Source organism: Microcebus murinus, chromosome 8 (assembly GCF_040939455.1).
Source record: "Microcebus murinus isolate Inina chromosome 8, M.murinus_Inina_mat1.0, whole genome shotgun sequence".
NCBI classification, from domain to species: Eukaryota; Metazoa; Chordata; class Mammalia; order Primates; family Cheirogaleidae; genus Microcebus; species Microcebus murinus.
In genome coordinates this window covers 21465318-21491551 of record NC_134111.1, presented here as the reverse complement: position 1 = coordinate 21491551, position 26234 = coordinate 21465318, and the positions used below count along the sequence as shown (strand labels likewise).

At 36.2% G+C, this 26234-nt stretch overlaps 1 protein-coding gene across 1 annotated transcript in view; it reads right to left on the bottom strand.

Moving 5' to 3' along the window:
- SPOPL (speckle type BTB/POZ protein like) overlaps positions 1-25728 on the bottom strand; it is a 52154-nt gene extending 26426 nt beyond the window's left edge. Inside the window, exon 1 of the mRNA XM_012740111.3 lies at positions 25484-25728. The gene's annotated coding sequence lies outside the window, so the exon portion shown is untranslated. The remainder of the gene's footprint in view (positions 1-25483) is intronic.
- Positions 25729-26234: the final 506 nt, after the last annotated feature.

The window sequence follows — 26234 nt, the reverse complement described above, 5'->3', positions numbered from 1 at the left end:
TTTATGTCAATAACAATCAGAAAAAGTTTTAAAAGATACCATTTATAGTATAATTTAAAAATCTACTTCCTAGAAATAAATCTAATGAAGGATGTAATCTCTATACAGAAAACTACAAAATGGTATTAAGAGAAAGTAAAACTAAATCAATGAAGAAATATACTGGAAATATACTGTTCATAAATTGGAAAATTCAAAACTGTAAAGACATCTATTCTCCCCAGATTGATATATAAATTCAGTACAATCACAATGCAAATCCCAATGATGCTTTTTGTGGAAAGTGACAAGATAATTCTAAAATTTACATGGAAATGCAAAAGGGTAAAAAAACACCCAAAGTTGGCCGGGCGCGGTGGCTCACGCCTGTAATCCTAGCACTTTGGGAGGCTGAGGCGGGCGGATTGCTCAAGGTCAGGAGTTCGAAACCAGCCTGAGCGAGACCCCGTCTCTACCAAAAATAGAAACAAATTAATTGACCAACTAAAAATATATATACAAAAAATTAGCCGGGCATGGTGGCGCATGCCTGTAGTCCCAGCTACTCGGGAGGCTGAGGCAGTAGGATCGCTGAGCCCCGGAGATTGAGGTTGATGTGAGCCAGGCTGACGCCACGGCACTCACTCTAGCCTGGGCAACAAAGTGAGACTCTGTCTCAAAAAAAAAAACACCCAAAGCAATCTTGAAGACAAAGATGAAGGACATAGAGAAAATGTATCTTCCACCTTAAATATAGCAACTAAATTAAGTACAGTACAGAATGGTACTGGTACAAAAACACAGAAACTGATCAATGCAAGAAAAATAAAAGCGTCTAGAAACAGACACACATATATATAACCTGTTCATTTCAGACAATAGTAATGATGAAGTATGATACATAAAGGATGGTCTTTGAATAAATGGTGATGAAACAAATGGATATAGCTACATTGAGGAAAAAACTTTGACTCCTACTTCACATCACGTGCAATGATCAATTCCAAATATACGCCAGATTTAAATATCAAAGTATACAAACAGAGATTTTTGGGGGAAAAATGGGAGAGTATCTTTATAACTCTGAGATAGGCAGATATTTCTTAAACAGGACACAGGATAAAAGAAGGTACCTAATATCAATACTTATATCAATATAAGTATCTGATAAGGGACTTATATTCAGAATATACAGAGAATTCCTACAATTATAAAAGAAAACACAGGCAATCCAAGAGAAAAAATGGCCAAAAACTTAAATATTGTATAAAAAAGTAAATAAAAGAGGATATCCAAAAGGTCAATAAGCATATGAAATGGTGTTAAACTTCCTTAGTCAGCAAATACATTAAAGCAACAATGTGATACAACTCACCCAGCAGAATGGCTGAAATGAAAACCATAATACTAATTGTTGGCATATGGAGAACCGAAATCTATAAAATTATACTGATAAAGTATAATCACTTTGAAAAACTATTTGCAATATCTATTAAAGTGGAACAAATGAATACCTGACAACCCATCAATTTCATTCCTGGGTATAAATACAATAGTATACATTCGTATGTTCATCAAAGGTAGCTACAAAAATGTTCACAGATTCTAGATATAATTATGAAAGTAACATAATAAAAAATTTTTGATAGGCAAAAACTAAAACCAATCCATATATACACCAACAATACAATGGATAAATTATGGTATATTTATATAATGGAATACCATATAGTCATGAGAATGAACAACCTGTAACCAACATGCAAAATGGATGAATCTCATAACTTTGACCCAAAAAAGCCAGACATAAAAGAGCACATGCTATATGATGACATTCACACCAAGTTTTAAAACAGGAAAAGCTACTTATGCTATTCGGCATCAGAAGATATCATAAGGGCAGAGGTAGAAGTGACAAGACTTTGAGGAATTGTGTATGATTATCAAGGTTTGTAATTTAGAAAAGAGACTTAATTCACTGATAAAGGGGATTCAATGTAAGAAACAATTATGTTGGTTTTGGGGACAGGCGAGCAGTTTGAAATATGAGCATGGGAAAATTAAATTCAAAAGTCATAAAAATATACATATTTATTATAGCTTTATAGAAGTGCACACACAGAAAAATGATACAATGTGACTGACCAGTACTACTTACTGGCTTCCTATGAGCCCAATTATGCAAAGAGCTCTACTATTCTAGCAGAGGGAATAACCTCTAGTAGCTAATATCTGCAAGTATGCTTGCTATGGATTCCAGCAAGCCACAAACTTCTTCACCAAGAGTTTTCAACTCATATAACTGAGGGAACTTTTCTCTGCAAATGCACCTTAGTATTACAAAGAGAATCATTGTGAAAATTTATTTTATATTACAATAATCTACATCACACTCAACTTTGCAGAAACTTAACCTCTTCTGAAAAAAAAAGCAGCTATTTAAAATGTATAACTCACATTTTCCTGAAAAGCAGCAAGACTTTCAATATGCCAGGCCTAAGTATTTATCTAATTTAATTCTCAAATTAACTCTATGAGGAAGGTAATAATTGCCTCTGCTAATGTTACAGATGAGTAAACTAGGGAGCAAAAAAGCTAAATAACCAACCCAAGGTCAAAGCACAAAAATATGGCAGTGCCTGCCTGAATTTGAGTACAAGCTTACACTAAATTCTTAAAGACAAGTCTTTTCCAGCATGTCAGTAACAGAAAATAATGCCTGGTTTAAAAAACCCAGAAGAAAAGGGCTTCATACTTTCTTCCCAGTTCATATGTGTCAAAGGTATATAGCCTTCTATCAATTTTCTAATTTCTAGATAACCTGGATCACATACTGCATTGAAGATGGAACTTTGAAAAAAGTATACGTGAGCACAGTGAAGTGAACACATGTATTTGTTTCTTTTATTTTCCAACATAACAATGAAATGACAAATTTTTACAAAAAAAATGAAGCCAAAACAGAGCTGGAAAATAAGAAAGATACTGGTGGAAATACTGGTGGAACAGAAATGTCCAGAAATTCAAGGCAGGTGAATGGGAACAAATTAGCAGAGAAATCACTCAGAGGGAAACAAATTAGCATACAGATAAATTTAGGGAGAAAAATCACAATCCAAGATACTAGAGACAGCCATGTTTCTTTCAAGGAGGCCGAAATATCAACCTTTCATCAAACACCAAGAGCAGAAAAAGGCCAAGTGGCAATCATCAGGATAATTATTTTAAAACAGTATTTAGGTGAGACAACTGGGGCTCTCCTGTTTCCCAAGGCTAGCAGTTGTGGCTTTTACCATCATGCCAAAGTCCAAGAATTGTCCTCTAAAGAAAGTGGGCCACATATCTGGGTATGTGTCTTGTGAAAGTGTGAGTTCCTGAGAGACAAACAAGATACAGATTGGACTAGTACTGAGCATCATAATAAACATTAGGGATGAGATGGAGAAAAAAGGAAGGAGAAAAGATAATTTCTAACGGAAATTAAATAGTATTAAAGTACTCTACCACACAAAATAAAGCCCTCCTTATTTCGACATGTGGTGAGTTTCCAACTTATCCAAGCATCCTTCAGGGAAGTCATCATGTTGAGACACCTTGTTCACCTACACTGAAGATATCCACAACCTTCCCGTTCAAGGAAGAGGACTGCTGGAGAAACCAAATTATACAACTGCAGTGGAAGACATTGAGTGACAGCCAGATACTATCACTTTGTAATACATTCCTTCATCCTAACATATTAATAAAAAGCCAAGGATAACAGACATTTTGGAAAAACTAATGGCATAAAAGAGAAGACTCAAAATCAAAATATTAATAATCTCAAATAACCTTCATAGAAATGGAGACAATCCAGGGGACAGAATGGCATATATTTTAAAAATTTCTCATTACAGTACAATTGAATCAATCAAGATCAGAAAAAGTGGTCAGAAACAAGAAAGAATTCTTAATTAAAAACAAAGGACAAAATAAATTCACTATGCAAAATAAATAATGATTATAACTGATGTATAAGTGGAAAATAAAAGATAAAGACTACTTTTGAGGCGGCAGACTACAAACAAAAAAATAAAGTAAATATGAAAAATTAGGAACTTGCAGGTCAGATCATAGAAGTCTAGTATTCATCTAACAAGTGCTTATAAAGAAAGAAGGTAAAAACAGGAACAGATATATAAAGAGAAAAAAACAAGATTATTTCCATGATCTGAAGGAAGACAGGAGTTCATACACCTAATCAACTGCTAAGAATGATTGTTGAAGAAAAGATCTAGGCTGGTTGTGGTGGCTCACACCTGTAATCCTAGCACTCTGGGAGGCTGAGGCGGGAGGATCACTCAAAGTCAGGAGTTTGAAAACAGCCTGAGCAAGAGTGAGACCCTGTCTCTACTAAAAATAGAAAAAATTAATTGGCCAGCTAAAAAATATATAGAGAAAAATTAGCCAGGCATGGTGGCACATGCCTGTAGTCCCAGCTACTCAGGAGGTTGAGGTAGAAGGATTGCTTGAGCCCAGGAATTGAGGTTGCTGTGAGCTAGGGTGATGCCACAGCACTCTAGCCCAGGCAGCACTCTAGCCTGGGCAACAGAGTGAGACTCTGTCTAAAAAAAAAAAAAAAAAAAAAAAAAAATCTATACCTAGATACATTCTATTAAAACTTCAGAATTCCATAAAAAAAAAAAAATCCTAAAACTTCCTGTGTTATCTACATGGAAATAAGTCAGACTGAAATCTGAATGCTGTTAAGGTAATAGATAAATGCTTTCAAGGTTTGCAAGAAAAAAATTTGAACTTAAGATTTCCACACTCCAATTTATTCAAGAATGAGGACAAAATAAGGGCATTTTCAGACAGCAAAGACTTGAAAAGTTTGCCATCCTATACTACAAATTACTTAATGTAGTATTCTGAACCTAATGAACTCTAAACTTTTTTTATATGGCATACCCTTATGAGTAAAAACACATTTTAAAATACTTAGTATATATTTTATAAATTAATAAACATATCACTATATTATGTATTATATATTGTAAGACATAACAAAATAAAATTTAAAAATAATCTAATAAAAATTAACGGATTTTGAAAACACTCAAAATATTCTGACCCTTCCCCAAATAATCTTGTGTATCCTCTTTAACGGGGATGCTTCATTTAAATTCCACAGCTCTAAACAAATGAAAAAAAATCCAAAATTAAAATGGAATTGAAGAAACAAGAACTGAATATGTCTCAGAAAAAGAGAAACTAAAAAAAAAAAAAAAAAATTAAGGGAAAATGCACTAGAATTTTCCACTAGGAAAATTTTCAATTGATGAAGCTTTAATGTGTATAGGATTACCTTTCATTCTCTGTGGGACCACTCCACTTTGTTCTATAGTAAGTATTTATATAATCACATTGTATTGCTAGGCTTACAATTTTTAGAATTGACTCAAAAACGAAGTATAAAAAAAGTATAGCTACAGAACAAAATGCAAATACCCTGATGATGTAAAATTAATTCATTATAACTGGGAGACTGAGGGAGTAAGGAGAGAAGCAAGACTATCATTCACAGAAATAATACTGTTTTGAGCTAATAAATAAAGAAGAACATTATTAATAAAAACCACTACCTCAACCAAAAGCAAGCACAATTTACAGTGGGGAGTGAAACTGGGAGTGGGAAGGTGATTTCTTATCCTCTTTACTGTCTTATGTAACGTGAAAATCAATACAATTACAACTTCTAATTTTTTTTCCCCTAACCCAAAGCCTCGGAAGAAAAAAAAATTTTTAAAGTATTATAAGCAGGGAAAATGTAGTATATAACACAATATACCAAGAGAACTGAGCCAGTCGGCTCACATGAAACATTTCTACCATCTCCACCACTCTCCTTCATTTATTGCCTTTTACTATAGAGTTTTATGTGTAAGATTGTGGTCTTACCTAACTATAATCTCTCTTTTATTTATTTCTGTAAGGCAAAGCCTAACACAAAGTTTAAGAATAAAAAGGGAGTAGGCCAGTTATACTGTCTGAGGGAATTAATGGAATGGTTAATTAAGATTTATACAACAGAAAAGCCATCTTATAGTTCTAATCACTTAAAACTAGTTTGCCTAAAGTTGACTAAAATGCATACTAAATGGAGAGAATATCTCCCCTGAAACAGAAATAACTGTAATTCCCAGTGGATCAGTAAAACTAAGAGGCAACACATCAAGATACCACTGCTACTGAAAAGAATCTTAGAGGGGCAGGAACAAGGGGCGTTGAAAGATCCAGCATTAGCAACAGAAGAACCCTCAAGAACAACATTGGCTAGGGATAGGAAAAATACTCCTTTTTCCTGGCTATATATATATTTCTACGTAAGAGGAAAGCCCAAAGAGCTGGAGGTTTGGGGTGGAAAGATGGGTTGGAGGGGATAGGCACACAAAATTCATAGGTGGTTGTAATGAACTTACACAGATCTTCAGCTAAATAAAATGCATAAGGGTTGAGCAAATATCTCCATTTGCTTTACTGTCTACTTACCTGACTACTTGAGGCATAAGTGAAATCACTGTCCTACAGTTTGAGCTCTCTGCCTCAAGTTAAAGGTGACTTTCCTTCAGTTTGACAAGTTTTTTCAATCAATTTTAACAGGCTGAACTGATAAACTGATGATTTTGTAGGTAGAAAGCAGGAGAATATTGGTAATTTCATGAGGTCCAACCCAGTAGTCCCACCCTCTAAGTGATTACAATGGTAGACTCATTGTTTTATATTTTTCTAGGGCAGTGATTCTCAAAGTGTGCATTAGAATCACCTGGAGGGTGGCTCTGGGTCAGGCTTCCAAATTTGCAGCTCTTAACAATGTTTCAGCTGGTCTTGATGCGGCTGGGCCAGGGATCTCCCAATCCAGGGATTTCATGCTGAAACACTGTTCTAGTCTAAGGGCTATTAATGTTTAATATCTAAAAGCTATTAATATCACTAATACAAACATCTTATCATCACTGCCCTAGGTGTTCTTCATTCATCCTCCGTCTCTATCTAAGTCTTCCATTTTATCTGGGTACTATCCTAAGGGGTTGGGCTACCTCCAACTTCTTATTTCCAGGATCTTATTCCAATGTTATGGAATCTCAATTGTAATCAAAAAAGCCTGTTTGAAATTCACAACATTCTCTAACACTGAAAGTATGGAGGTAGTTTTAATTACATTTTACAAGGGTAGACAAAAGACTTCCAGGTATTTTTGGACGAACTCTTTTTCTATTTGATAATTCCTAAAAGCTATTTACACATGCTGCTATACAAGCAGAGATTGAGAGCCTCTGCTTCCTGTTGCCTTGTTATTTAATGCCAAGTTCTCCCTTTTAAAAACAAAACAAAAATTACAAACTAAAAGTGAACCCCTGTGTATCACAGTACAACCCCACAGATATCACTATATTTCTGTTGCTTTAATGTACTTTCAAGGAAAAGACTAAAAGCAAGAAATCATTTAACATTTTTAGATATAGGCATAATAAGTATGTTATTTTCCATGGCAATGGTAAAAATGGAAAAGAAAGCCCTGGGGTGCATGTGTTGAGATATCTGGATTCTATTTCAGCCATTTCATGTTTCAGGCCATGTGCCTTTTGGCACATCCCTGAGCTTTTGGTTACTGAAAGAATCAGAGGCAGGAATCACTAAGTCCTGTCCAGTTCTACTTTAAGTTTATATACAAAAACTCCCAACCTGTAGGCAAAGATTTACATAATATCACCAAATAATTTCCTCAAACTGAAATTACCTTCTTCTAAAAAGTCATCTACAGGTCATTCCAAAACCCAATTGCTTTTCCTATAGCATAACGTATCAAAGATATTCTGGATGTTTAGAAACTATTTTTTAAAATTGTCATTTCCAAACAACTACATTTATGTCATGCTAGTTGCTTCAAATTCAAATGTTTTCTTATTACTTACGTGATAATGTATATACAAAGCATAGTAAGAAAGTCTAAGCCCACTGAACCTACGCTAATAGCCATATCCCTTTAAAATATATGGAGTAAATATTTCACTTTTAAATAAGTTATTTCCAGAAATCTTATAAAGACAGTGTTAGGATTTTTAAAAATAAGATTTAGTCAGAGTCACAGTTTATAACTATAGTTATTAAACCTCATGAGATGTGACTTTAAATTATAATAATATATAAACTATAGTGAACTTACTTGGGCGTTGATCTACAAAGTTTTACAATTTCAGCAATGACTTAAAGCTCTTAAAATACAGAAAGAACCAGAAATTACCTACACATAATCAGTTTTTTTGTAAAACATTACAGAATACATTATATACATTTTTTATATAATTAAAAATTTTTAAAGTCACTTTAAATCAAGCTCTATTTATGAATTATAGTAATGTTTTTTTTTTTAGCCAGCTTATAGAGGAGTTATTTCAACTAAAACGTGATATAATTTAATCTATCTCTTCTTTAAGCAACAGCATTGTCTTTTAATCTGCCCATCTTAAATGTCACCTTTTCTGTAAAACTTTTACAAACCACCCTTTGGTCACCATACCACTTTCCTCAGTAAAATGAATTACTACCTAGCAACCTGAGCACATTTATAAAGAATGCCTCCCATACAGAATTAATCAAATTAGTACAATAAGATTTTGCTTCACACATTAAGACTTTATTCTCACACACATTATTTCATTTGATCCTCTAAACCTGGGGTCCTCGAAGCCCTACCAGTCTGTGGCCTGTTAGGAACTGAGCCACACAGCAGGAACCGGCAAGCAAAGAAAGCTTCATCTGTTATTTACAGCTGCTCCCCATTGCTCGCATCACTGCCTAAGCTCTGCCTCCTGTCAGAGCAGCAAGGGCATCCATTACAGGAAAACCCACTCAGGGCTCCCACTGATTCCGTATCATGGTGAGTTGTGTAATTAATTCATTATATATTACAATGTAATAATTATGGAAATAAAGTGCACAATAAATGTAAGGTGCCTCAATCATCCCTAAACCATTTCCCCTCCCAACCCTCCGCCCCTGGTACCAAAAAGGCTGGGGACTGCTGCTCTAAACAATCCTTTGAGGTAGTTACTTCTACTTTATAGATAGGGAAACTGAAACACAAAAAAGCAATGTGATCTAAGGTCAGAGAGTTGTTTTGTTTTTGAGACAGAGTCTCACTTTGTTGCCCAGGCTAGAGTGCCCTGACATCAGCTTAGCTCACAGCAACCTCAAACTCCTGGGCTCAAGCAATCCTTTTGCCTCAGCCACCTGAGTAGCGGGGACTACAGGCATGCACCACCATGCCTGGCTAATTTTTTCTATATATATTTTTTAGTTGGCTGATTAATTTCTTTCTATTTTTAGTAAAGATGGGGTCTCCCTCTTGCTCAGGCTGGTTTCAAACTCCTGACCTTGAGCAATCCACCCGTCTCGGCCTCCCAGAGTGCTAGGATTACAGGTGTGAGCCACTGCACCCAGCAGGTCATAGAGTTTTAATTTAAAAAAATCCAAGAAAATCAGAAATTGAATCCAAGAAGGAGGGTGGGGAACCTGCAGCCTTAAGGCCACATGTTTCCTTCTAGGTCTTTAAGTGTGGCCCTTTGAATCCAAATTTTATACAACAAATCCTTTTATTAAAAGGGGTGCAGCACAGAATGATGAGGTTTTCCTTGCCTCCTTTGGCGCTTTAAAAAGAACAATCTTAAAATCAGAAGACCACAGATTTCCTTTCCACCCCTGATTGGGCCTCAGTTTTCTCGTCTATAGAATGGGAATAATAAATGATAATTATCTCAAATGACTAGTATATTAAATGCAAATGTATAGATGACACCTAATACAGTGTCTGGTACATAGAATCCACCCAACAAATTAGTTTTATGAGTTTCAATATGAATCTCAACTCGTTTACAAAATAGTAATAATCTCAAGAACTATGAAGGAGAACAGAGTTAAATTGGCCCAAATATAATTTTTGAGGTTTTATTCTTGCTTTTTTAGCCTCATATCACGTAGCTCTCCATAAAGTATTATAATCAAGTATTAACTCTGCTGCTCTCACACTGCTTATCTCTAATAGGTCCCATTTGCCTTTACTGTAAGTAATGTAGGGGGTAGCTGGAAAAAGACAAACTGATGTCCACTATTTCTCTTAGAAGTTGTGTAACTTTTGAGGGATGTTCTGGAATAATAGAAATGATATATATTTTGATTGGACTGTTGTTACACATGTTACTACATCAAAACTTGCTGAAATGTACCTATAAGATCTGTGTATAAAACTGTAAATTAAAAAAAAAATAGGCTTTATAACCCGTGAACAAATTACTTTCGTTCTCTGGCCTTTAGCTTTTGCATCTCCAAAAAAGGAATAAATCCTCTTTTACAGAAAGATTATGCTAAGTATTAAAGGAAATAAGGTCTGTTAAGTATTAATATTTAGGTTAGTTCCTGCACAGTTCCCAATTCTGAATCCACTAATATTAACCCTAGGCATTTTTCAAATTTACCTGAGTCCTAAAACATTCATCCAAAATAAAAGCCATGTTCTCTCCCTCTCCTTTTTCCTACTCTTCCCCAACCCCTTGCTTAGGAAAATGTGGCTAAATCTTTGGTTAAAGCCTCCCTGCCACCACAAAATCATAACAGTTTTTGCCTTCATATTTCTCTTTCTTCTTCAGTTAGCCATGGTCAAAATTTTTTACTTTAAATTACTAAAGACTCGGGGGATGGACACACTAGAAGCTCTGACTCGGGTGGGGCAGGCACAATATACATAACCTAAACATTTGTACCACCGTAATATGCTGAAATAAAAAAATAAATAAATAAATTACTAAAGACTTTACTCACATTGTCCCCAAGCTAATTCGCTATAATTCATTACTCAGGAGCTTCATGCTCCAAAGAAAGGAAACAAGAAAGTAAGCAGCTGTCAGAGATTATAGTGGTGATAACTGCTAAAAGTTCTGAAAGATATGCATCAATGTTGCAAAAGCCTCTTGCCAACCTCTAAAACTCAAAAATAATCCCCCAAACATCCCAACTACCCCTTAATAACCCATCAAGAATCTGCCACCCACCAATTTATTTTAAAATGTATGTAATTTATTTCCTGTATTAGATGCAAACATGTCTCATTACAGTTAAGAGTAATTAATTCCATACATTGAAAACACAATTGTGTTAAAGTAACAATTCCTTTTACCAGTGTTTAAATCACTTTTTTTTTCCATTTTATTTTTGTGGTGAGGTATTATATATTACCCAGGTTGGTTTTGAACTCCAGGGCTCAAGAGATCCTCCCACCTCAGCCTCCCAAGTACCTGGGATTACAGTCAAATCACTTTTAAAAGTGTCTTAAGCAATGCTCTTTGTTCTAGAATTCCAGGACACTGGAACAATTTCACATTTGTCTAGAATTTACTGAACAAACATTTATTAAATACCTAAATAGGTCAGGCACTGGTGAAACAAAGATTATGAAGATAAGGTCAGAGAGGCAAATATCTAACTAAAGCAGATAAACTAGAAATGCTATTAATAAAATGATATCCTTTTCTTACAACCATGAAGGATCTAGAAAAAGGAGTCAGGGGCAGTTCAAGTTCTTCCAACTCCCCACTGTTGTTTCCAGACCTCTTTTCTATCCTACCAAAACTGTTTTGCAACTGTATGAGTCAAATATTATATACTCTTCTCATTTGCTATTAGTACTCACCTCTTCCACTTAGGCTCCCTTATTGAGGACTTCAGCACTTGTCTCCCTCCATAGTCTTCTTCATTCACTATTCCTATCATCACCTTGAATGATTTCATGTCTGTGGACTTTCAACCTACCAGCATCAAAGTTCTTTGACCTTCCTGAATGATTTCTCCCACTTAACATTTTAGCAATCTTTTCCAAATGAACTTAATTCCTAGAATAGCTTGACCAACTCTGAAAATAAACCTCAGTATATCTTTTTATAACAGAATTTATTCCTATTCTGTCATCAATTTAATCCCCCAATATCTCATTACCAATACTTCCTTGACCCCTTCCCATTTTTCTAAGTCATTATCCCCATTATGGCTTCACTTCCTTCCTTATCAAGCCCAAAGCCCAAATGCATCACGTCAAACACTGTAGTGAGCATGCTTAACATTTCACTCCTTTGTTCTTTTACCACAACCATTTTGTAAGCTCTCCATTCCCCATTAACCCTTTGAGTTGAGCACTGGTGTAGACAATTTTAAAAAGCAGAATAGCCACTTCATAAGTGCATGCTTTCATTAAACATGTACTTCTGTTTTTTATCTAACTGCTGTCAAATGCACTTACTTCAAAATAAAATACTACCAAATAATAAAATAGTTTATAAATTTATACCTAAAAACACTGTAGCAAGTGCTATCAGACTACTTTCTACAACTGCATTTTCTAATATGGTAGTCACTAGCCACATGTGCCTATTTAAATTTAAATTAATTTAAATTAAATTAAAAACTCAATTTCTCAGCTGTACTAGACTCATTTTAAGTGTTCAATAAACATAAGTAGCTAGTGGCTACTGTATTAGAAAGTGGAGGTTACAGAACATTTCCACCATTGCATAAAGCTTTACTAAACAGTGCTATTCTACATGTTCTATGACAGGACTGCTTAGCCACTATTTCAGTTCACATAACCTATAATTTCCCACCAACCCCATCTAACACCATTCTGATGGCTTGATGAATCTTGCAGGCTGTAGCACTTAACATGCTCTGTGTTCATGTACCCTAAGAGGCAATAAAGACAGAAAGGAGTTAGCTGTCCCCAATCATTTGCATCCTAGCCCACTTGCAATCACAGAGACTCCCTTCTTCCCCAATATTATCATTAAAGGAAGACACTGCATCAGGGAAGAGTCAGGGAAAGAGAAACATACTTAGTAAATGCCTTTCAGATTTTACCACCTGGGAAAGACAAAACTCTTATCATTGTACAAATATGTATCTCACACATCACTAGACTAGACCACAATGAAAGCTGGAAGCAAAAAAAAATATCTACCAAATTCACTTAGGCTTATTTTAATGCAATCATTAATAATAGTATTTCATTTTTTAAAAAAATACCTAGTACAAATGCTAAATAGGACAGGATGCTGTGGCAAAAGACATAAACTAGCACTGCCCTAGGCAAAAGCAGGATATACCATCATCCTTGAGAAAGATAAGAAGAGAGAGTATTTGACCTCCAACTTGTAAAAGTTTTAGAAAAAAAATTGACAAAACTGCATGCCTTAGGGTAAAGGGCAGTAGAGATCTATTATCATTACATCTTGCATGTCCATAACCATTAAAATGGCTTAATTCTCCCTAAAAACATTTTTACCACAAAGTAGCTGCTTAGTTTGCAGGAGAAAGAAAGAAAAAGAAAAAGAGAAAAGAAGAAAAGAAAAGAAAAGAAAAGAAAAGAAAAGAAAAGAAAAGAAAAGAAAAGAAAAGAAAAGAAAGAAATTGAAAGGAAGGAATTGAAAGGAAGGAAGAAAGAAAGAAATTGAAAGGAAGGAAGGGAAAGGAAGGAAGGGAAAGAGGGAAAGGAATGAAGCAAAATAATCCTTAGAAAGCAACGTGTCAGGATACTCCTGGATTTTAATCAGTTTCTTCTGAAATGTTCTAACACATGGCCAAACTAAACTTAATAAAAGGAGATTACTGCCATTCAATTATCAGCCTTATCCCGTCCACAAAGAAATGCTTTGCAAAATAAATTTCACAGGAACACTTTAAGGACATGAATGCCATCTCAGTTCTTCTGAAGATGAGCTAATAATTCGAAGATTTCTGTGACTAGCAATAAAAAAAAAATCAGTAACTATTAATACTTATGAATATGGAGAGCACAAGTATTTATCAAACAGCTGCTATGCCTTCAATCAGTACTTTGCAGCAATAAGAAATGAAGTCAGATATAAAAATATTAGCTATAAAAATTTAGGCATATTAAATGGTAGAAAGGGAAAACTGTGTGCTTATCTGAAGAGTCTATATGTGTGCTTTATTTTAATAGAAGAAGTCAATGACTATTATCCCCCAAAAAGGTAGAGGAATGGTAATTCCCTAAATATGATTCTAAAGTAATCTACATTCATTAAGGAATGAGAAGAGAGTAAAACTATTAATAAAATCCTAACACTAAAAAGGATACATGGGCATAAATATTTTTTGTATCCTTAGTTCTCACTACACAATTCAATGATAAAAAATAAAGATTAGCAAGATTTCCTTCTATAAAATTTATGAAAAAACTCCACAAATAACACGAAATTAAATATAAAAGAACACATACCATGCTGTAAGCACATGGTAAAATTTATTTTCTCAACTTTACTTTTAAGTTCTGAAAACTCAGTAAGCTCTGCTATGTAGATAGTGTTCTGCTTTTTTAAAGGGTAGCAAAACCTCACAGAATATTGAATGAATACAACCCATAATCTGGGTAGACAGTCAAGTAAGAACAAGTGCATTCCAGCATTGTGTAATTAAAGCTTTGGGCCAATGTTGCAGACTCATTCAATAAAATAAAAAAAGCCTACAAAACTTTTTACCAGCTTGCAAAATCTTAAAACTTTTCCCATATTTAGCAAATTAGAAATGCACCATTTGCCAGAAAGTCAGTAAACTATACTGTGAAGCTATAATTTTCATGACAGTCTCATTTTCCTTAAATTATACTTAAATTTGTTTCATATTCTACATCTTGCCAACTGGCAGGGCAACCAGAATCATCTGATAGGTTTTATGAAAATACACAGGTCTCTATTCCATTTTCCCTTAGTGTACACAAAGGAGAGGTCTGTGAGTAGGCGTATGGAAAGGAATCGTGTTCCTTTTGACTAAACAACTTACACACAACTTAATACCACTTTACACCCACCGGAATGGCTAAATAAATGAGACACAGTATCAAGCAAATGTTCCAGAGTACGTGAGACAACTAGAACTCTCATTTGCTACTGATGAAATTGAACTGGTACAACCACCTTGGAAACAAACAAAAGCACACACATAATCCAACAATTAAGGTAAGTTCCTTAGAGAAATGTATATATATGCACCAAAAGACACATAAGGAATACAAGAATATTCTATAGGGACCCTACTCATTATGGCCCCAAATTGGAAACAACCTAGATGTTCATCAACAGTAAAACAAATTATGATATATACAGTCATACAACAGACTACTATAAAGCAATGAGAATGAATAAGCTACTGCTACACACATGGTTGGATCACATAAGCACGTATGTTTAGGGTAAGAAGCCAGACACAAGACTACAGGTGCTGTATGATGACATGTGCATGTCTTTAAATGTATGTTATACTTCAAAAGTTTACTCAAAATAAAAATGCAAAGAAGTATTTAACAAATGAATAAGCAGCCTTGATGCTTTAAGTTTACAATAAAATCCTTCTCCTTATGTCATATTCCACCCTAAAATTGGGACAGGACACTTTTTTCAAATCGTCCTGCCTGCTAATTTAAAGTATTTTTATACTAAAACAAGGCTATATTAAGGTAACAATGTAAAGTCAAATCCTTTTTAAGAGAAACCATTAACTTGAAAAGAATTTTAATACCAAAGTTCTCCCCATCTACCACCACCCTGACCACACTCTGATCTTCACTTCCCTTTCATCCCCTAAGAGTCCATTCTTCTCTGCCATTTGTTCAGTAGAAACATTTGAGAAACACTGGCTGACCAGAGCAGGGGAGTTATGAGAATTAAAACAAAAAGAGCATCAAGTCCTCAACATCATATCTAAGTACTCATGACTAGACACTTAATAATTCCCAAATAGTGAATTCTTCGAGGTCAAAGACTATTTCATCACTGTAAACACGGAACCTGCTATTTAATAGTTGGTCAATAACTATTTCTGAATTAAATGAATGATGTGAACCTAAAATAGAAAAAATAAAACAATGAAAACAAGGCAAAAGTAAGAATGAAGAAAAAATTAAGAAGTTCAAAGAAAGTTCTTAATCTATTTTTGTTATCAGGGTAGATGACAACATTTTAAATCTCAAGATGAACCAACAAAATCATGTGCATACAAAAATCATTAAAAATTATCTCAGTATTACCTTAACTCTATATATTGTACAATGCAGAAGCAGTATGTTTTAACTGAAATTAAAACATGGGTCTGTAATATTAAAACCCTTTAAAAATGTTTGAGTGAGTCCCTTATGAGGCTGACAGGAATCACAAGTATATTATTACAGTTATTTCCAAGATATCCTTTACAGCACATGGATTCTGACTAAATACATCAACAGAGAAGAAAGGAAAGCAGATTTCGGCTGAACCTTTATACAGTATTATTTTTATAAAAATAAGAAAAATGTTATTTAGATGTCAAAATTAAGACTGTAATCTTACATTAGTTTTAAAAGACAAATCAATAAAATACTTTGATCTTTACTGTGTGTACATAATATTAATGAACCATCTGATAAGGCCCTTTTCCCTTCCCTTTTAAGCAATCATGTACTTATGTAGCTTAGATCAGAAACAGCATCACTGGGTTTTTTAGTGTTTTTTATTTTTGGGTTTTTTGTTTTTTTTTTTGGTAGAGATAAGGTCTCCCTACATTGCTCAGGCTGGCCTAGAATTTGTGGACTCAAGTAATCCTCCTGCTTCAGCCTCCCAAAGTGCTGGGATTATAGGTGTGATCAATCACACCTGGCCAGCATCACTGTTTTTATTATAATTAACAAAATTATACACAAAACATTCAACTACATAGAAAGCACTATTCTAAATGTAAATATAACTCATTTAGTTCTCACAACAACCAAGAGGTGGTACCATTAACATTTCTATTTTACAGAGAAGAAAACTGAGACTAAGTAACTTGCCTAAAGTCACAAAACTACTAAATGGCAGGGTGGCTATATGCTCTTAGCCTCTATGCTATGCAGCCTGGAGAACTCTAGAGTAAAGCAGAACTGAATTTGTCTTGACTTCACTTCATGTTGGAAGTTTAATTGTTTTCAGGACCTTGAGTGATACCATAAAATGGGGTGGAACTAATTCCACCTTTTACTAATTCTAAGACATCTATTTTTGTCATATTTTAACATCTCTGAAATTGATAACATCTTACAATTATAATCCACAGTGCTCTCTCATTCTCTCTATGGGGTACATAAAATAATAAGGTATCTGGTAATTGACAGCAACTATGATTCAAGAGATTGTTATTACCTATACCTCATGAGTTAGTGATAAGTACATGAGATAAAATATCAAAAGTACTTGACACATATCTGGTACAAGTGCTTTACAAATGGTACTTCTTCCCTTTTAACTAAAATGATCTAAGAAGAAATTTTGCATAAAGGTATCTTTACACTGTAAGTTGTCAGTTTCTCAGGTTCATCTTCAAATAAACCCGGTAGATTCTGTTCATTATACAACTGGAAGAAATTTTTGTTGATAAAAGACTTGGAGTTGCAGGAGGCAAACACCAAAAATAAATGACATCTGAGAAAATAAAATTATCAACAATATTAAAGTATAAATCAATATTCCCACAATTCAAGCTAGTTCTCAAATGCCATTGATAAAATGCTCACATGAAAAATATCTTCACTTTTTAAAAGATGTACTTTGAATGTAAATAATCAGAAATGACCAAATCTGCTTAGTGTGTGCCCATGCTCTTCTTGATCTTCTCTACCAAAATTGGACATATTAAACTTAATTCCTATGTTTAAATAACTGCTTGATAAAAGTTTAATTGATCCTAAGAGTTGCCACTGAAAAAATTTAATTGAAATTTAATTCATTTAGGTATTTGGTAGCTTCTTATATTTGTACCTGCCCTAATAATATCATAACAAATTTATATTCACTGTTATTTTATTTTTTTATAGTATGAGAACCATTTTTCAGAGGAATTTCCTACTTAAACATAAAAAGCTGTATCACCTCGAGCAATCTTTACCTTAAAAATCACTAAATTACTTCAGAGCCAGGAAAGTTATCAAGAACAAAAAGGAACATCATAATGACAAGGGGGCCAATTCTCCAAGAAGATTCTTAATGTGTATGTGCCTAACAACTCTGCCTAACAACAGAGCACCAAATGTGTGAGGTTAAAACTGATAGAACTGTATGGAAAAATAGATGAATCCACTATTATAGTTGGATACTTCAATACCCCTCTAACAGAAATGGGGAGATCCAACTGGCAGAAAATCAGTAAGGACATAGTTGAACTCAACAACACTGTCAATCAATTGGATATAATGGACCTCTATATCCAACAACCACAGAATATCAAATGCTGATAAGGATGTAGAACAACAGAACTCTCATTCACTGTGGGTGCAAAATCCTATGGCCATTTTGAAAGACAGTTTGGGATTTTCTTACAAAAACTTTACCATATCATCCAGCAATCATGCTCCTTGGTATTCATCTAAAGAAGCTGAAAACATGTCAACACACAAGCCTGCACATTGTTGTTTATAGCAGCATTTTTCATAATTTCCAAAACTTGAAAGCAACCAAGATGTACTTTAGTAGGGCAACGGATAAATAAACTGTGGTATATCTAGACAATGATTTAGCATTAATTATTTAGTATTAAAAAGAAATGAGCTATTGAGCCATGAAAAGACATAAAGGAAACTTAAAATGCACATTACTAAGTGAAAAAAGCTAATCTAAAAGGGGTACACACTGTATGATTTCCATCACATTTTTGAAAAAGCAAAACAGTAAAAGATAAATGGCTGCCAGGGATGTGGGGCGAGAGGGATGAACAGGCACGGAATAGAGGATGTTTAGGGCAGTGAAACTACTCTGTATAACATTATAATGGTGGATACAAATTTACAACATAACATGTCCAAACCCAAACAGAATATACTATACAACTACAGCCCCCAGAAAGGTATCAAGCTGTATAATTTTCTCACCATACTTTCAGTTCAGGTATATATACAATCTGTCCCAACCATGGTTTGAGGTAATACAATTTTATATGTGAAAATAAAAAAAATTTTAATTTACTAGTTTTTACCTATGTAAAGTTTAGTCTCACATAGCTATATTACACAATATAATGCTAATGATATTCTGTCTTCTTTTAGAACATATAGGCAGGTCTAAAGAATATCAGACAGAAGCTATAGTTATGTTCAATATATAGGTAAAGACCTGTAAAGGTATGCCTGTAAGAATCATGATAATACATAGAAAGTGTAACAGTTATTATACAAGTATTCAGTAAGACCTACAAAACTTAAAACCAGAGAGAAAGCACGAACAAAAGATACTGAAGCCAGTAATTTCTTTTCTAGTAAAAAGAAATTTTAAATGTTGTAATTTTCTTAACATAAAATTTAAGGAAGACCACACCTTAGCAGATCAGAGTAACAAAATATTTCTATAAGAACTCAAGAAGGTATTTCAAAAGCAAGTTTTGGTAGAGCCCACCCCCTTTTATTTGAAAGCAGATGTCTTCTAGAACTTTTCATTTACTATATTTTTAAAATCCATTTTAACATCATATTCCCTTCTATCTCACTATTTTCTATGAGACTTTGACCTTTCTAAGTAAGGTTCTGCAACTACAGTATTCTTCAAAAAGTAATCCCTATAGATGAACTGTGTTCTACTAATGGTCCAAGATAAAAGTCCAGGGACTTGTAAACTCTGATGTAATACAACTATTTAAAATAACATTTATAATATCAGAGGGCTGTTCTCATTCTGCTGAGCCCCAAAGCACCATCCCTGATGATACAACTGAGGTTTAGTTAGTAAACCTTCACAATTCTTAGCAAGACCTTCATTTTCAACTCCCTAAATTTGAGAAAAAATTGTCTGTACAAAATTTTTTCTATAATAAATGAGTAAAATATAACTGTAATATTTAACTTATGCTATCAGTTATTTCATGATTCTATAAGTATAGGCTTACTATATAAAATATAAGACTAGCTAGCAAAAATAAAACTCCATCTTGGATAATAAATACTAAAACAAAGATAAGTTTTCATTTTTGAAGATATTAAAAATCTACCTCCATATTTGGTGACTACATGGATGGTGATATCAAAACAACAAACAAAAAGATGCAAGGTCAAGTAAGAAACCTTTGAACATCATGGCTAACATCTCTAACTTACCACCCATGTGCTCTAGCCATAATCCCTGATATCATTCTTTAAACTCCCTTACCACTGCCTCACCTTCTCCACCTATGTTTAACTTGTCTTTCAGAAACACTGTGTCCAAATATTATTTTCCTTAGAAAGCCCTATGTGATCCCCTTCTCTGTGCTTCCAAGGCAACCTAAATAAATGCTATGGAAGCACTAATCATACTAGAATAACAAATATTTGTTTAATTGTCCATTCTCTAGTCTCTAAGTTCTCATCACAAATCTAAAAGTCTAGGAGTATTCAGTGCCTGATAAATAGTATTTAAAACCTATAGCCTGAATGAATGAGCTGTGGGAAAAAAAGTTTAAGATACTTATAGAACAGCCAGATGGTGATAAATAGCAACATGGATCTGAGCTCAGGAAGGAAGATATGGCTCGTGCTATAGATATAATGATTTTATTCTAAATTTAGGATTGTAGCTTTGGCAGATTAAAACAAAATTCACATCAAATAGTTTATGGGTGGACTACCAAGAAATATTAAATTTTCTATATGTTGCTGAATCCAATGCGTACTTTTTAGTTCTCTATTTAAATATTAATAATTCTCAGCTTCATTCAAAATAGCCAAATGGTCACACCTCACTTTTTCAGTCTATTGCCTAGGCTTCAGTGATACCAGTGAAATTTTCTTTCAACCTCTACTCCTTCTCGGACTCTTTTGCTCCACTGCTTTTTCCCAATGTTTAGTTATTGAAGATTCATAGGGCTTAGTTCTAAGACCTCATTTTTTTCTACATACTCTCTCCTTAGACAAGCTCATCCCAAACCCCAAGACATCAATATAAACTCTGTTATTTCCAGATTTATCTTCAGACCAAACTTCTTTGCATATGTCCAATTCCTACTAAATATCTCTACTTATATGTCTCACTCTCAAGTTTAGTAAGTCTCAAGCTGAATTATGATCAATACCTCCCCTTCCCTGAAATTACCAAACAAAAATCTGCTCCTCCCCACTACCTTAGGCACAAGAACTACTGGCCCTGGAAATCAGCCTTTTCTCCCTAGGCCCCCAAATATTATCCATCCTGAAATCCTACCAGTTTTACCAGCAAATATATGTTAAATCAGGCTACTTTATCACTGCCACTCTGAACCAAGATTATACAATCTCTTACCTAAATTACTATAATAGCTGAACTTGATTCTACTCAAAGTGTGGTCTGTGAACTAATATTGGTCCACAAACCTTTGCTATTGGTCTAAGAGGAGGTAAATACAAAAACTGATAGGAAGCATTTATTAATGGAAACTTTTATAACAACTTGACACTGCCACAGCATCCATTTTATTGGGTGTTACTAAAGTGTCTGCATGAACTGAAAATTTAAAAAAAACTGGTCTTTCACCACAGGTAAGGTTGAGAAGCACTGGGTCTAATGGGTCCCCCTGCATTTACACCTGCCTCTCTTCAATGTGCCCATGACAGAGCAGCCAAGTGATGTTTTTAAAGACAAATCTGAGTGACTTATTCAGCTGTTCTAACACTTTTTGGTGGCTTCCTATTGCTCTTAGGATTAAGTACAAAATGCTCAGCTTGGACTTTGGCCATTGTGATATGCTCCAGTCTATTTCCCACCCACCAACCTCATGCATTAGGGTACAGTAAGGACTGTATCTTACAGTTCTAGAAAGTTGAAATCACCAACATCAGTTGGGTAACTACAGTTCATCCTTTAGGTTTCTGCCTAAAAGACATTTCTTCAGAGAAGCATTCTTTGATAGATTAGTAGGCTTTCATTGTTTACAATAATTTCCTTAGTAATAGTCATCATAACTAATTATTTTTATAATTTTTTTGTTTAGTTCCTTTATTCCCCAGACTTTTACCTCTATGAATACAGGTACCCTTTTTCCACTAGTATGTGTCACAAGAGCCTAGCACAGTGCCTGGTACAGACGAATTACTCAATAAACTTTTGCTAAGTGAGCAAATCAAAGTCAGGAAACAAAACAGTGAGCAGTACCACCAAATGCAAATACCTTCCAAATCTAGTCATATATAAGGCTTGAAATAAGGTTATGGAGCAAGTGCTTTATAAAAGTTAAATTTCCTTATGTCCTTTTACTAAACAACCTAAAAAAAAAGGGAAAACCCACTGCTGAGCTTAAATTTTTTTAAATAAAATAAATAAAAAACACTTTCAGAAAGATGAAGAATCTAAAGTATCTAAAGTAATCAACAAGGAAGTGGAAAGTCTGAGATAATGACTAAAAAGACCCTAAAACTACATTGCCTGGCTGCAGTATTTGTAACTGTGTGACTTTGTGGAAGTTTAGTCCATTTCTCAGGTCTCCATTTATAAAATGGAGACAATAAAACCTTATTAAATAGTTACTATAGGGTGTAAATAATATATATAAATGGTCAGTGTCGAACTAGAATGTAAATTACAAAAAAGCAGAGACTGCATTATTATTCTGATAAATCTTTTCTCAACTAAGGCCCAGCAGGAATTAAGCCCTACAAAAACTGATTTGAGTGACTACTTCCTCAGTTCCCTCAAGAATGGTACATAGCTAGTACCATTCTAAGTGCATAGGTGATGAGGCAATTCATCACATACCTTAGATGCCTTCGAGCATTAGGGCTTGATTTTCACTGGAACCATGATTGAGAAGGGCCACTCTCATGTATCCCCAATGCCTGGCATGTGGTAGGTGCTCATTAAATATTTTTGGAAATAATATTTACAAAACCGAAGGAGTAGCGCTAATCACAGAGTAGAGGCTAAATGTCAATTTTATTCTACCTCTCCATAGTTTTTATAAGCTTTAAAAGTCTGATTCCAGAGAAGTCCTTTTTCTTCTACCCTCACTGCCTATACTATGTAAGGCCAAAAATTCAGACTATAGACTTAGGAAAGCCAACAAACAAAGAAACCAATGTTGGAATGAACTATGTGGAAGCAGTAAGAGGTGGAAGACAGGTATAATCTGGATAAGCAGGAGAAAGAGCAAAGGTTATTCTAGGTCAGGGAACAGCATTAGCAAAGGCAGTGTCACCCAAAGTATGGAACATGCTACACTGGCGGCACAAAAATGATTTTAGGCTTGATGTGGGAAAATATTTTTATTTTGATAGTTACATATCTACATGTACATATTATTACATGTAATTGGGACAGCAAACAATAATTTCAAATTTACACTCTTTGTAACGACACTGAGGGAACACCTATTTAGGTTTTTTTAAAAGTGAGTCATTTAAAAATGTACCAAGTTTCAAAAGGAGCAATCTCTACCCAAAAAAAATTAAGAATGTATTAACTAAATACTAGTACCAAGAGGTAAGCAAATATGGCAAAAACTGTCATGGTTTTAAAAAGTGAGTAAAATTTGGTAAAGGCAAAAATTCACCCAGCAAAGGCACGTGAATATGAATGAACATAACAGATTAAGAGAAAAAGCCACCAATCTTCTGAATGAAGCCAAAGCCCTATCTTGAGTAATTAAAGATAAAGGTCAAATGGCTATAAAGAATATCACCAGTTTTGAGTAATGTGCAGTACTAAAACTCTTATTTGTAAAGCCCTCATTTTCCATTATGAGGAAACTATTACATGCAATACTTCAAATTCATTTATTCTCAAAACAAAATTTTGTAAGTTCTAAAAACGATATCTGAAAATAAGGACTTATCTGTAGCTTGGTAACTTCCTTGAAAATAGTAAGGTAAAAAACCCTACATTTTTCAAGTCAGAAGGAATTAATTTATACGATAACAAAATACAAATCCTATTTACATCAGAAAGGATGTTAAGTAAAGAAGAGGAAGAAGGCAGCTTTCCATTCCCACTTCCCTCTCTCAGAATTAACCTTCCAATAGCCAAAAGAAGCATTAAACAAGGTGTTTAGTATGAAAAAAAAGAAAAGAAAAATTAATAAAAATATAACAAAAAAGTAAAGCAAAGAAGTGATGATAAAGATAAAATGTATCAAACTTTTATCATGTGCCCCTGTTCTGAGTACTTGTGCAATCACCACCACCATCCTATAAGGTTTATCACCATCCCTATTTTGCAGCTGTCAGAATACTGGGGCCTCAGAGGTTAAATAACTTGCCCACAGCCAGAGCTGGTAAGTGGCAGGGCAAGGGTTTAGACTCTGGCAGTTCCACTAGAGTCTGGGCTCTTAACCACTAGGCAACATTTCTCTCAAGAATGATGGAATGAGATTTTGAAATATTCCACCAGTCCCATTATGGCAGGAGAGATGTAATTTTCCAAGGCATGAACCTTTTATTACTTCAGTTTCCAGTCCAAGAAACAGTGGATTCAATTGTAAAGAAGAAGTGGGAGGACAAGTTATTATAATGGGTCAAACTAGGCCCGGGATTATTCAAATACAGACAAAGCATCAGAAGCCTGGAAAGGATGACTAAATGACAGTGTGCAGTTAGGGAAGAGAAAGAAGGGAAAAGTTAGGATAAGCAGAAGGCAAATCTTATTTCTACTGGGCTCTGTGATTGCTTTGAGGGAGGAAATCCTACCATCCCTTTTTCCTTCTGTGAGTCAGTATTCAAATACACTCAAGAGAAAGATTAAGAACAAGGGTAGCAGCAGGAGAAAAAAAAAGAGGGATCTTTCAAGACTTGGATTCTGAACCGCAAGGTTAGCTTAATGTACCACAGTAAATGTGAGCGAGAATTTATGAGAAGCCAAGTGTGAGCTTGGAAGTGGAGAGGCTGAGGGCATGCCCACTGGGGCGGAAGTGCTAGGTGGTCCGGAGAGCTGAGAACTCACCCTAAAATGGTCTAACAGAGATGACAGTTTCCAGTGTCCGTATTTGGGATGAGGAGGTGTGAATGTGGACGCTGGTGGGGGGTGAGGGAGAAGGCAGTTTCTCGCCTTGGATAGTACTCACGGTGGGTAAGAAAATAACAGGTGAAGGGGTAGGCGTGGAGGTGTACAGGTATAAAGGGGCCAGGAGCCCCGCAAAAGCTAAAGCAGGGGCTAGGCCGGTGGAGAAAACTAAGGGGGATCCTGGTAGGCGGAGGCTGGGAAATCGCAGAGGGATGGGGGCATCCCCAGGGGAAGTGGAGACGCCGCGGGAGGGAAGGGCGGTCCGGGGGGCGGAGGATGAGACTGGAGGGCGGGGGCGGGGAGGCAGCCCCCCTAGAAGGCCGAAGGTGCGCCGCAGGGGTCGGACTCCGGGACCTGGAGGGAGGACAGCGCGTGAGGGAGAAGAAGGAGGCCGCCCGGCCCCGAGCCGGGGGAGGGGACTGCAAGCCACCAGGGCTGCCACTGGGACCCCCGGGGGGAGGGGCACTTACCCGGACGTCCGGGGCGGCAGCTGGCAGTCCGGGCGGCGGCCCCGGTGCTGCTGAGGCGGCGGCCGCGGCGGCTCCGGGAGCCCGAGGCTGTGGCGGCGGGGGTGATGGCGGCGAGTCCCTGTGGCGGCCGCCTCCGCCGAACCGCATCCCTCCTCCCCGGCCCGCCCTCCTTCTCTATCTCTCGCTCCTAAACTTCTTCCCCGGGATAAACAAACCCGCCGCCGCCAGGGGCGGCCACCTCCACCGCTCCCGCCCCCGCGCAGCCCCCCACCCCCCCGCCCCGGGCCCGTCCGGGCTCCGGGTTCCGAGTTCCGACTCCAGCCCCAGCCAGCCCGCGAGGGCGCGTGCGCGCGGCGGCGGCTCGCGAGGCTCTCCCTCCCTCCAGCGCCGGGCACTTCCGGGCGGGCCCGGATCTGCCGCCGCCGCCGCCGCTGCCAGGCACCGGGCTCCCGGCCGGGCAGGCTATGCCGCCCGGGCCGGTGGGGTGAGGGGCGCGAAGTGGCCTTGCTTTGACGGGCCCTTATTTGGCCAAGCATAAAACTTTTCTTGCCCAGCGATACTTCCTGACTGGTCTAATCCACGAAGAAGGTGCGAAAGGCGACCGCCATTTCTGCGCACGATTTCTTGGGGCCGTACCAGTCTAGAAAGCCAAGGTACAAGTTTCGCTGAGCCCTGGTCGCGAGCCCAGAGCCGCAGGGACTGCTGAAACACACAGCCAGCAGTGTACTGACCCCACCAGAAATGGAGAGCA